This window comes from Pyxicephalus adspersus, chromosome 11 (assembly GCF_032062135.1).
Source record: "Pyxicephalus adspersus chromosome 11, UCB_Pads_2.0, whole genome shotgun sequence".
In the NCBI taxonomy this organism is placed as follows: Eukaryota; Metazoa; Chordata; class Amphibia; order Anura; family Pyxicephalidae; genus Pyxicephalus; species Pyxicephalus adspersus.
Window position 1 is genome coordinate 22,974,138 of NC_092868.1, and position 13,357 is coordinate 22,987,494.

Below are 13,357 nucleotides of genomic sequence, written 5' to 3' on the forward strand. Positions count from 1 at the left end.
TTTAGATAAAGCCCAAGAGTCTGCACCTTTTTTAATAACATAGCAATCATGAAACTTTTTCTATTCTCATAGGGTTCAAAAAACTTTGAATGTCTTTTTATTGACGATTTATGTATACCTGTATTTTTATTGTGTGCTGATCACAAGCAAATCTCCTGAACCCCTATTGTAGCAAGTCATCTTCCCTAGAAAGACAGATAAGTGGAAAGATTCACACCCTAGGTTCAACAATATGAAAACACAGCCAGAAACAGGATTGCTTATTTTCTGTAATTTTGCCCTACAAAAAGTTGTCCCTAGAAAATAAGTACATCATTGTGAACACAGTTCAGACTATAATACATAGGTTCTGTATTATATTTCTCTGCTCCTTATCAGACATTGGTTAAATAAATATATGCGTTAGGCTTTGGTTGAGTTCTTTCCTTCTTTCAAATATTAATTGGCTTGTTGTTTTGTGTACTAGAAAAAGGTTGTTAGATTCCTAAGTGGCTAACTAAGAATGGTGTTTTTAGTTTGAAGCCGCATTGGTTTTATGGTTATACAGTTATGGTGCATAGTGGCAAACTGGTTGCAATGAAGAAACGGCACTCCTTCCTTAACTGGTATACTCACTTTAGAGCTAACATTTTAGACATTTTTAGAATAGCTCCTTATCAACATTATGTTGTTACAAAGGACATGATGTGGTCACAATAAAGCAGCAATAAAACCACATATCACCACAACACCTTAATTTCAACAAGCCAGAAGTATGTAAAAAGACATTTTTTTATTTGGGATAGTGTATAGAATCATAAAAATTTTTTGTTTTGCCATCTGTGTCCCTTTGAGTTTGCCCAAGCTTTTCCTGTCTTGTGCATACAAGAGGAATTAAGAGGAAATGTCTCCAAAGTGAAGAAAAGTATCTAATTTGTCTCCTGAAAAGGTGTCATTACTGGAAGATTTTATTCTCTATATTCAAGTTCACATTTTTAAATAGAAGTTATCATTGTTGTGTCTTTCCTTTGAACTGCTGGTAAATTAGCACTTTAAGAAAATGAAAATGCAATCTTTTACTAGCACTGAACATTTTCCAGTGTTTTTCTAGTGTCCACCTACTTAACATTATGAAGTATTATTACTTGTAGATTTTGCCAGTACATCTCTTATTTTTTCACTTTTTTTAATTAGGCTGTCCAGTGCTGTCCATTCCTAAATTGTGAAAAAGTGTTGTCACCTGTGCACAGTGTAGTCTTCGAGGTCTCTTTATAAAGCAGTGAAGCTTACATTCACCAAAACATTCTTCGGTGGAGAATCTTCCAGGTTAATATTATGGGTATTCTAATGGCAGCTGTTGGTTCTCCACCAGGGCATGTTAAAAAAAAATTCAATTTACCCACTCTACTCTACTGTCTCCTTCCAAATAAAGCTTGATAAGTATATTTCTGTCCTGACTGGTTTTAATATACAAATCCCTAAAAATAAATTTGATGAATAATCTTCATATCTGGTGAATTATTACTGCTGCTGTCTGTCACCAATGTATGTGTTGCAATAATATCTAACTTGACAAGTGTGTGGACTTCCAAAACAACAGTCCTTATCACCCATTAATAGAATGAAAATTGCAGATAAGAAACACAAAGCTTTCTCATCCTGATTACCAATAGTAGAGCAGGATGTGTAGGAAACCTGACTACCCATTGAAGGTATTGCATAACTGACCTTAATTCATAACAGGCCTTTAAAGTGTGAAAGAGCTGTCTATACAAGACAAATGTTGCTAAATAGATCAGAAAAGTTAATGAAATAACTAACATGAGGTCAGGAGAGACGGTAGCTTACTTTAAGTGATATGTTGCAAAACCCTTATAATACAGTATTTGTTTTGTAATGACCTTTTCTTTGGGCCTCAATGGATGGCATGTGAGGTAACTTTCTGTACATATTCTGTTGGTAAAAACCTTGGTTTTTCTGTTTCCAAAAAAAGAGCTAATGTTAATTCTCATAACTTTTAAGGGGTGCTGACATGGTAATTTTTAGGTAAGGTCTTCAGTAAGGTTAACCAGTGACAGGTACCCCAATGCCAGTGACAAGCAGGTACTAGTGACAGGTTCCCCAGTGAGGCAGATACTAGTGATAGTTCACCTGGTGGCAGTGACAAGCAAGTACTAGTGTTGGGTGTCCTTAAAGTATCTTCAAGCAGAACAAGCATTTAGCTTTAAGTTTATTTTTTCTTATATTCCTATGGAATATTCTTTTTGTGCTGACCGTGCATCTAAAAAGGCAATCATAAAAAAAAAAATCTGTGGTAAATTAAATGATGAATGATGACTGTTAAAATAATTTCAATTTTACCACTGCTTTTCATAAATAATGTTGCTAAAGAAATCCATCATTAAAATTAACTGCAATTTTAGTGAGTTCCTACCCCTTTGTGGACAAACAACAGGCAAACGATGTCTGTTTAGAAACACGAAGCTCCACTGCTATGAACAGATTGCTCTGCAAAGATCTCTTTGGAATATGAAGATATGTGCACACAGAAAAATGGTATGGAAGAAAAGACAGACCGTTCTATTAATTTACTTACATAAAGTAATGTATATTTGTGGCCAGTGTTTGGGGTAATCAGCTCAGCAAATGTGGCAGTTTCCAGTCTGAGGCCTAGGCTCAAATGTATTCAGTTATGGGCAGCTATTTAAACTCTCAGGCATTCTTGCCCCTACTGAATGGCAATACAGTTCTCTTGGGAATGAGCAATGTGATGGCAGTTATATATGGAAGTAGGCAGGGAAGTACCAGGGGTCTAGCCCTCCACAGGAAGGTGAAGCCACTTACATTCCTGGCACAATCCAGGCTCCTATATATCTTAGCTGCGGGGAGCCCAAAATGTGCAGGTGGGCTTTTTGTTTTGTCAGAGGCTGCACAAAAATGAGTGGTGCCTAATCTATGAGACCTTCATCTCTGTTCTAGGAGTTGATTTTTCCAGAAGTGTACCTCTTCACATGTTCCCAGAACAAGAAATTGTTTTTGACTCTTGAATGCCTTATAGCTCTAAGAGTTTTTTTATTGGGCCTATGCATATCTCCAAATGCTAGTGATTTACATGTTTTTGAATAGATTGAGTAGTTCTGGTTAGTTTTTCTTGTTGGTTCAGATGCCCCTTATTCTAACCGTGTGCCAAGTGTCCACGAAATCATTCTCCTGCTGGTCGCCAGCAGGGGTAAATTTTCCAGCCCTTCCCAAATCATCTCAGTCTCATTGGCTGGATATTAAAACTAAGAGGTTGGCAAAAATAGGCTTCTCCGTGAACTCCTGTCGGCTCCGTGAACTCCAGAGGAATACCTTCAGAGGGGTCCTGAGAAAGGGCTAGTCTAGAGGACACAGGTTTTAGCAATATTTGCATTCACAAAGGTCTAGTGGCAACAGATAAGTTAGTAAGGCAGTTTTTAAAGGCAACATGCAAGGTAAACTTCTAAGGAAAGTAACATTTCTGGGGATCTCCTTTTTAGTACTATAGTTCTTGCCTTACATTCAGTGTTTCAACCAAGTGCCATGTGGTCCAAAATCCTTAAGACTGCATTTTTAGTTTCTTTTATCAGCCAGGACTATTTCAGAGTTTGGAAGCTTGAACTGTTCATAACCTTTTACAAAGATTGGGTATTGTCTACATATAATAAAACAGAGTTTGCTCATCCCCATGCTCTACATGTAGGAAGAAGTCTTCAGGAGTACCTTCAAGGCTCAAAGTCAGAGACAGAAATTGACAGTCAGTAAGGGAAATTGAACCATTGCAGGCAGGGTTATATGAATGATCAGTAAGGTTTACAGGGCTAAGGGCTTTGAAATACTAAAGGAGTAACTGCAAGCACAACTAGATGTGGGTCCACAGTGTATAGAGCGTCCTCCTAGTCTTTGTGTTAAACCTTTCTCTCCCATTGTAACATGAAACCTGCAGCTCTGACCACAATGCATTGATCATTGATCATTGATACTATGGTACCCACCCATGTTATTTCCCATATGTATGCTTTTATAGAGTGGTCAGGAATTGGGGAAAATTCCTGTCAGGTCCTTCTGTAATTTTACTTTTCTGACCAAATCCATGGCAGAATAATAACCCTCCTATGTGCTTAGATGCATTTGTCATCGAAAAATAACAAGGGGGGCAGGAGGTTGGCATTTAAATATAGTTTTACTGTTCATATAGAAATAAATTATTCACCTATTTAGGCAACTATACACAATATTCTTATATATATTGCTCCTATTGCATTATAGGAGCAAATTTTGCAATACCCTGTGAATTAGGCACCTAACATAGAACACAGGAATGTGTTTTCAAAGTACAGAGACTACATGCATGCATGCTGCCATAGAGTTAGGAAAGGAATATTTTGGAAGGAACGGACTGGAATTTTCACTGGATTCAGCTCATTGACATTGTAGCAAATAAAGCAGAAAAAACTAATACAGATAAGATGATCTTTGTTTGATAGCTAACCAAGTGCCAATTTCTGAAAGAGAGGTAAAAATAGCTGTCTTTTATTTCTTTTGGTAGAAATCTCCTAGAATGTAAGCTCTTCTAGGCAGGGTCCTCTTTAAATCCTGTGTCACTGTCTGTACCGGTCATTTGCAATCCCTATTTATTGCACAGCGCTGCATATTATGTTGGCCATAAATAAATCCCGTTTATTAATAATATTCAAATTATTAATAATAATTATTAATAGAGGTCTTTTATTCAAAATTTAACAGACCTGAGGTGAGGGTTTACATTTAAATGTTCTATTTGTCAACATAAACTTTTAAAGCAAAAAGCTTTATATCCTAATAGGAGGCATTTTAGACATGACTTATAGGAGGATAAAACTGTCAGTATCATTAGCTGAAGCGGTTAGAAAAACAAACAGAGAAACTTCCCTATTAGTACACCTGTTACACATAATTCTAGAGGATTCCTGTCCTCATATTTCCATACAATATGGCTCAAGAGAAATTAATTCAGCACTAATAATAAACATTTCTATTTGACTATTAAGTAATCTGTGTAGATATTCCAATTGTAAAAAATTGGAAAAAAGTTATATTTTTCAACCACTTTTCAAGAAAATCACTTTCAAGAAATGTTGAAATGTTTTCCGTAGACTTGTAGCATACATGTCATAAATAAGCAATTTTTGTTTACATCAATGTTTTAAAATACAAAAAATTCCAGTGATTGTTCATTTAAACATATTCTATTCTGATTGTAAAAATCAATTTTTTTAGATTAGATGGTCAAGAAAATGCTAATACATATAAAGTTGCTTAAGTGGGAGGAAACCGGAGCAGCTGAAGGAAAACCCGCACAAACACGGGAAGAACCTGCAAACTGCAAAAACTGGGACCCAGTGAGGCAAAGGCCAGAGAGCTACCTCCATCGTGCTGCCCATTCCACTCGAAGTTTAAAATCTGTTTTACTGCAAAATGGCAAATGCTATGCTTTAGTTCCAATTGGTCACTCAACAAAACTTAAAGAAGAATATGAAAATATCAAAATGGTCTTACCAAAGTTTTCCAATCATGAACACCAATGGTGTATATGTGTTGATTTAAAAATGGTGAACTTCCTACTTGCACAGAAAAGTGGATATACAAAGTACCAATGTTTCATCTGCTTGTGGGATAGTGGAGCAAAGCAGGATCACTGGAAAAAAAAGTGACATGGCCTCCAAGGGAAAACATGAAAAAAGGCGCAGTGAACATTATTAACGAACCAATGGTTGACAAAGTAAAAATCATTTTCCCTCCACTACACATAAAGTTGGGATTAAAGAAGCCATTTGTAAGAGCTCTGAACAAGGACGGTGATTGCTTCAAATACATTTGTAGATTCCCTTACCTGGATTGGGTACTGAAAAATTAAAAGCAAGAATCTTTGATGGACCCCAGATCTGGAACTGATAAATGATTCAAATTTCACGTGGTTCATGGTTGTCAAGAACTTCTTGGGTGACCATAAAGCACAAAATTTTAAAGAACTGGTACAAAACTTTCTCTTAAACTTTAAAGTTCAATTTGGGTGCTACTATGAGCATAAAGGTACACTATCTTCATAGTCATTTGCAAAATGTCCAGAAAACCTTGGCGATTTCACTAAGGAACAAGGTAAGAGGTTTCATCAAGATATAAAGGTGATGGAAGAAAGGTATCAGGGCAGATGGGATAGACACATGATGCCAGGCTATTGCTGGAGCCTTCAACGTGATTGTCCTGATCATCAGCATAAAAGGAAATCATATAAGAGTTTTTCAATGACTTCTTTGTGATTAGTTCAGTACATATACTGAATATATATTATATATTTACATTAAGTATTTCAAAAACATAATTTTGTATACGTAGGCATATCTAGTTTAATTTTGCGTAATTTTCATGTTTCATTAGTTTTCTATGAGGTTATCATTGAGGTCATTATTTCAAAAGCTAGAGCCATCCAGCAAAACCAATATCATATTTGGAATCTGTGCATCAAACATAACCTAAAATGACTTTAATCTGTTTGGCAAAAAAAAATTTTTGTTGACCAGTGTAATAGATTGTAGAGGAGAGAACCAGGTTAGTGGAATAACAGAGAGGAGGATGTTACAGTAGTGCAGACGAGAGATGAAAAGAGCGAGTGCAAGGAGTTTGGTGGTCTCCGATGACAGGTAAGGTTGGATTTTGGACATGTTGCACAGGTGAAAGTGACAGGACCTGGAAATGTTCTGAATATGGGGGAAATGAAGAGAACAGAATCAAAGGTTACGCCAGGGGCTTAACCTGAGGGGAGGGTCGAATAACAGTGTTGTTAACAGTTAGAAATATGTCAGGGGGAGATTTGGGGGTGGGGGTAAGAGATGATAAGTTCTGTTTTATCCAGGTTGAGTTTCAGAAATCTGTCAGCCATCCATGATGAGATGGCCGACAGGCAGCATGAAACCTTATCCAGGACTGAGGGAGACAAGTTAGGGGTGGACAATTAGATTTTAGAGTCATACCGATGGTACTGAAAAGGAGGCTATGAGACTACCAAGTGAAGAGCTGTATAGAGAAATGAGAACTGGTGCATAGACTGACATTTGGGTAACACCATTGAAAAAAACTTGAAAGGAGCGGTTGAACAGGTAGGAAACCAAGAGAGAGCAGTTTCACTGGTACCAATGAGGCACATGATGGTATAGAAGGGGGTGATTAAAAGTGGAGGGGTAGATACCAATAGAAAGAGAGAGGTTGAATAGTTGGGTTATTGCCAGGGTGGAGGAATGGCACAGAGTAGATCAGAGGGAATTTTGTCAAGCAGACAGGTAGTAGATGACGAGAGAAGAGAGGAGACTTCATCCAGAGTAAAAGGCCTAAGGAAGGTTAGTAATGATTTACAGTTGGAAGGGGTGGATATGGTTGGAAAAGCACTGTGAGCAGAGACATCATGTCTGATTTTGACAACTTTATCTCTAAAGTAGGTGGCTATGTCTTAAAAAAGAATGAAAGTACAGCCTGTTTAGTGGCCAAGAAGAAAGCTTTTTCTCTCTTAACCTCCCGAGCGGTACATTGGTCTAAAAGCGGTACATTGTTTTTAATGAAAATTTATTTTACAGTATAATGTAATAGTAGTAGTAATATAGGAGTATAAAAAAGTTTGAAACACAAAATCATGTCAAAATAATAAATGAAATGAAATAAAAAAATATTTTTCTAAAATGTTTTATCAATTTAAAAAAAATATTGAATATACTCATACTAATATATTATACTGTAAAATAAATGTTCATGAAAGACAATGTACTGCTTTTACACATATAAATCCACTGTATTGCATTCAATACAGTTATTTTGTATTAAATGCAATACAAATGGATTTGAATTTCCCGCCCCGCCCCGAATGGAAGGTCCGCACACATCAATGTCACCGGGAACTTCCCGGTGACTCATCGAGTGCAGAGGAAGCCGGACGGAGGAAGAAAGAAGACAGGGATCGCGGAGAAGGACAACGCGGGACGCTGGCGGATCAGGTAAGACTCAATTTACTATTACTTCCCAAAGGTTTACCTACCCCGAGTGTGATTCGGGGTTACTGCTTTTAGCATCTTTTTTCTACCCCGAATTACACTTAGGGTTACCGCTCAGGGGGTTGAAAAAGTGTATTGCAGCACAGCTTTTTGCAAACTTGCATGTGAACAAACTACAACACTTCTTAAACAATATCCTTTGAACAGAGTAAACCAAAATAGAAAACCAAACACAGTACATCAGCAGAGACACCTTTTTATCAACTTTCAAGCACAGTGGTGGACTGGTGATGTTTTGGGCTTGTTTTGGAGGCAGGGGATATTGCCAGTATGCAGTCTTTAAGTCAACAATAAACTCCTATACACTGTGAGATAAAGTAATCTAGAGGTAAATGTGAAACCATCTGTGCATCAGAAAAAGCTTGGCTGAAATTTAGTTGTACAACAGGAAAAGGGTCCCAAGCACACCAGCAAATATGGAACCGAATGACTAAAAAAGAAAAGAATCAAGGTGCTTTAATTGCCTAGTCAAAGTCCAGACCCTTAATCCAATTCAAGTGCAATGGCTAGGTTCTGAACTGAAGCAATGTTATAAAGAAAAATAAAAAGAAACAATTACCTCTACTTATTGCTTATGCTACAATCTACTAAATCATGAGGCGTTCTTAGTTTTTGACTCATGGCTTCACGCATAGTAATTTTGGCTTGTTTTTTGTGATATAAATATTGATATCATGTTGTATTACACCTAAGGTTGTTTTTTAATTGTTTTAGAACCTTTTAAGGATCAGATGATTGTTTTAATATGTCCTGTTATGTATACCTTAGAATTTAATGTTTACCATGACTGTATTTGTGAGATTCTGAACTACACATTAGCTTCTCCACTACAACAAACAAAGGAAGGAAAACAAGTTGTACATGGTAATTCCAAAATACTCATGTAAACTAATATAATGTTTTTCAGTTAATATGTAATGTTTTATATTTCAGAGAAGGTTGTTGTGGAAAATCCCTTTGGATTTGAATATTTTCTAATGACAACAATAACATTCTTTCTGATTTAAAAGGGCAATTCTGCTACCCTCTTTGGCCACTACCCAAACATTTTTTCACAGAAATAATAGTATCCATATCTTGTACTGAAACATATACATGGACTTTTGGGGTATCTCCAATGCAAGAGGTATGATAATTATTTAATGATAATTTATGTGTGCAACATGCAAATATGAAATTCAAAGTTGGATCTCATGCCACTAATAATGGAAGTTGTCATAGCAACATATAGAGAGTTTTGCACATGTGCTTTGTTGAAGTTGGGAATGTACCTGAGCTCCACGTTTGAGTTAAATCACGATTTGCATACTCCATGGGCCACTATTCAGGTCAACAGAGGATACATTTAAAGCTGCTGCTACTTGCCAGCTAAGAAGCTGCTAAGAACATACTTATTAATTTATGTCACTTTGATTAAAAAAAAACCCTATGACGTATGGCATGTAAATGCATCTTTTACTAAAGAGCAATGTTCATCTTTGGTTTAGCAAAATACTAAATACACAGACCAAACAGGTCAAATTGTTTTTTTTTTTTTTTTTTTTTTTTGGCTGCAAAAGGATTTCTAAGTCTATTAGGAAAGACAAAGACATATGATGCAAGCATCCCCGCCAGCTAGTTCCTAGGTCAACCTCCAGACTGCCCTAAATTCAGGAATTCAACCTGGTTAAAATTTCAATCCAACTTTAAACTGGGTATTTGATATACCCAAGGTATACCAATACTCCAATTGGGCTTTACTATTTTCCCCCTTTTTTTGCAAACCAAGGGAAGCCTGAAGCCCAAAATGGGCGAAAGGTGGACATGGCAGGGGGAACAGGGCACCGTCGGAGCAAGGGTTCAAAGAAAGGAGGCTAGGATTGGTGGATTCAAAGTGGGGTGAGGTGGAGAGCAGATAAAAGGGGAAGGATAGAAAGGCTGGAGGTCTGTTTGAAGTAATGAGCGAGAACGAAAGGAGACACTAACCGACCCTGTTAGCATTTGTCAACCTGATCATTTAAGCATGAGTGCTCTGGCTTGGGTGGCGCACAAAGAAAAGAAGTGGCTTGGGGAGGGTGTGGGGTCCTTGTGTGACCCCTCTCTTCCATTGCTGGTGTTGTCTCCATTGGGAGTGGTACCGAAGCAGGAGCCCTGTAAGTTTAGTGTAATTCATCACTTGTCCTATCCTCGGGGATGTCTGTAAATGCGGCGATTGATCCAGTTGTTTATTCCGTGACTTACACATTTGACCGTGCGCCTTGCAGGAAGATCTGGAGGTTTGGCGATCGTTCCTGCTGCAAAATAATCACAGATCAGTCTGGTTGGATGGGGTGATGCCGGTTTTTGAGCTGGATCTCTACACCCACGTGGCAGCGGCCTTGGGGTACAGTGTATTTTTGGGTCAGGTGGTGTGTTGAACCGTGACCAGAGGCTTGGCCAGAGATGGGGTTGTATTCCAATTTGGCCCTGTTGGAGCTGTTCACTATTGTAGTAGCGCTGGCGTTGTGGGGGGGGGGGGCGGTTGCCAACAAAATAGTGTGCTTCTACTGTGGTAATTTGGGGGTAGTGCAGGTGGTGAATCAGTGTTTGGCTCCCTCTCCTCCCGTCATTCGAAATAATGTGGCAGCTGGTGCTTTTTTAGCCTGCAGTTTAACGTGTTCGTGCGCCCAAAGCATGTTCCAGGTTTTTCTAACAAGGTGGCGGATGCTTTGTCTCTTTTCTAGTGGGACCCTTTTCGGAAGTTGGCGCCAGGAGTGGAACAGCATGAGGTGAAGTGTCCCATGAAGCTGTGGCAGATCGTGTTGGGATCCTGACTGGTTTGGTAAGTGAGGAAACTTTGGCGGGGTCTGCTGCAGTTTGAAAAAACAGGTGGTAACAATGTGAGGGAGGGGCAGCTTGTTTTTCTGATGATGAGAGGGTTAGCAGGAATTCTACTCTGAATATGTGTTTGTTTTGCACAGGGTTTGTCCTAGGGGGTGGTATAGTGGAAGATGGCAGGCTTAGCCTTTTTCTTTAGGCTGGCAGGATGAAGGAACGTTACTAAGGAGTTTGTGGTTACATAGTAGGTTAGGTTGAAAAAAGACATAAGTCCATCAAGTTCAACCACTAGGGAAATAAACATATCCCAGATATAAAACCCTATAAGACATAGTTGGTCCAGAGGAAGGCAAAAAAACCCTGGTACAATTTGCTTCAACAGGGGGAAAAAATTCCTGCCTGATTCCATGAGGCAATCGGATGTTCCCTGGATCAACAGTCACTGTTATTTTTTCCTTTAAAGCCCTAATACCCAGTTATATTCTGTGCTTCTGGAAAAACATCCAGCTTTTTCCTAAAGCAAACTCTAGTAGTTGCTGAATCTATAGTAGTTGCTCCCTCAGGAAGTAGTTGCTACTACTTCCTGAGGGACCTGATTCCACATTTTCACAGACCTTACAGTGAAGAATCCCTTCCTTAGCCGGAGCTTAAACTTCTTTTCCTCCAGACGCAAAGAGTGCCCTTCTTTGTAATGATCTCAAAGTTAATAATGGGGAAGAGAGTTCTCTATATGGACCATTTATATATTTATACAGGGGGATCATACCCCCCCTTAAACGTCTCTTCTCAAGGGAGAATAGATTCAGTTCAGCTAATCTCTCCTCATAGCTGAGCTCCTCCATTCCTTTTATTAATTCAGTTGCCCTTCTCTGCACTCTCTTCAATTCCACAATGTCCCTTTTGTGAACTGGTGCCCAAAACTGGACTGCATATTCCAGATGTGGTCTGACCAATACTTTGTACAGGGGCAAGATAATGTCTCCATCTCTGCAGTGTATTGCTCTTTTAATACAAAAAGTACTTTACTAGCTTTAGATATTGCAGCTTGGCCTTGCATGCTGTTATTAAGTCTATGATCTACCAGAACCCCCAGATCCTTTTCCATTTCTGACTCCCCCAATTGTATTCCCCTCAGACAGTGTGAAGCATGCATGTTGTTAGCTCCCAAGTGCAAAACTTTACATTTATCTATAATAAATATCATTTGCCACTTGGCTGCCCAATCAAACAGTGCATCCAGGTCTGCTTGTAGATTATAGACATCCTGTATGGACTTAAATCCATTACATAGTTTGGTGTCATCTGCAAACACAGAGTGGTGCGGCAGGTGTTGAAGGGATATGGATCGTAAGGGAGTTGCGCCTGGTTTTGTTTGAATTGTTAGATTGATTCATCACTTGGGGGGCTGTTTGGGATGGCTTTCTGCTTGGCCTTTTTTGGTGCTTTGGGAATAGGTGAGTTGGTAAGCCCTGCTGGGGGGACGGCAGGGGGGTTGCAAGTGGAGCATGTGGTGTGTCCTGAGGATCGTGGCAATTGAGGATTGGGATTGGCAAGCTAGGAAAAGGTTTTTGGATTATGTTGGGCCTGTTGCACGGGTCGGCTTTGTGCCCAGTAGGGGCAGTGTGCCATTTTTTGGCGGCAAGCTGGCTCACTACCAGTGCATAGGGATGGCCCATATTTGTTAGGCTTCCAACTCACAGCACTATTTCGTAAATGTTTGATGGCGGAGGGTTTGGACCCAAAAGTGTACACTGTGCACTCCTTTCGGATAGGGGCAGCTACTGAGGCAGCCAGACAGGGGTTGGAGGACCAGGTGATCAAGAAGATTAGACGCTGGGAGTCGAATTGGTTCAGGTTGTATGTGCAGCCTCACTTGGTGGAGTGAGTGGGGGAGGGGGATGTAGTTATTGGGCCATGGGGTTGGTAATTGGATAAGTGTTTAGAGGGTGGAGTTGTAATTTTAATGGAAAAGGGGTAGGGGGGGCGTGGTGTTTAGATTTTGATTGGGTAATTTTTTCTTTTTTTTAGATGCTGGTTTGGGTTTGGTCTGGATTCTTGGTTACTCCTTTGTTTTTTGGGGGCCAGCTGGGTAGATGTGCTGGGGGTGCTCCAAGAAGGAGGAGATGTGCGCTGGATAAGGGGGTGCCCAGTAAGTTATGGAGCAAAGTGCTTCCAGAGTTCCATTGATTTGCGAGGCTAGACCGAGCACCAGATGTCATGGTTGTACATGCTGATGGAAACGACTTGGGTAGCCAGTCTATGAGGGAGCTCATTCGGGTTGTTTGCTTGGATTTTTTACAGTTAAGGGTGGCTTGAATATGGTTATTTGGTCGGATATTGTGGCGCAAACATCCTGGCATGGTTGGTGGAGAAGGTGTATAAAGCCAGGATTAGGGTCAACAAAGAAGTGAGCAGGTTTGTGGCACGAAATGGGGGAATTGTGATGCCTCACAGAGACCTTGAGGTGTGGACACCTGGCGATATTT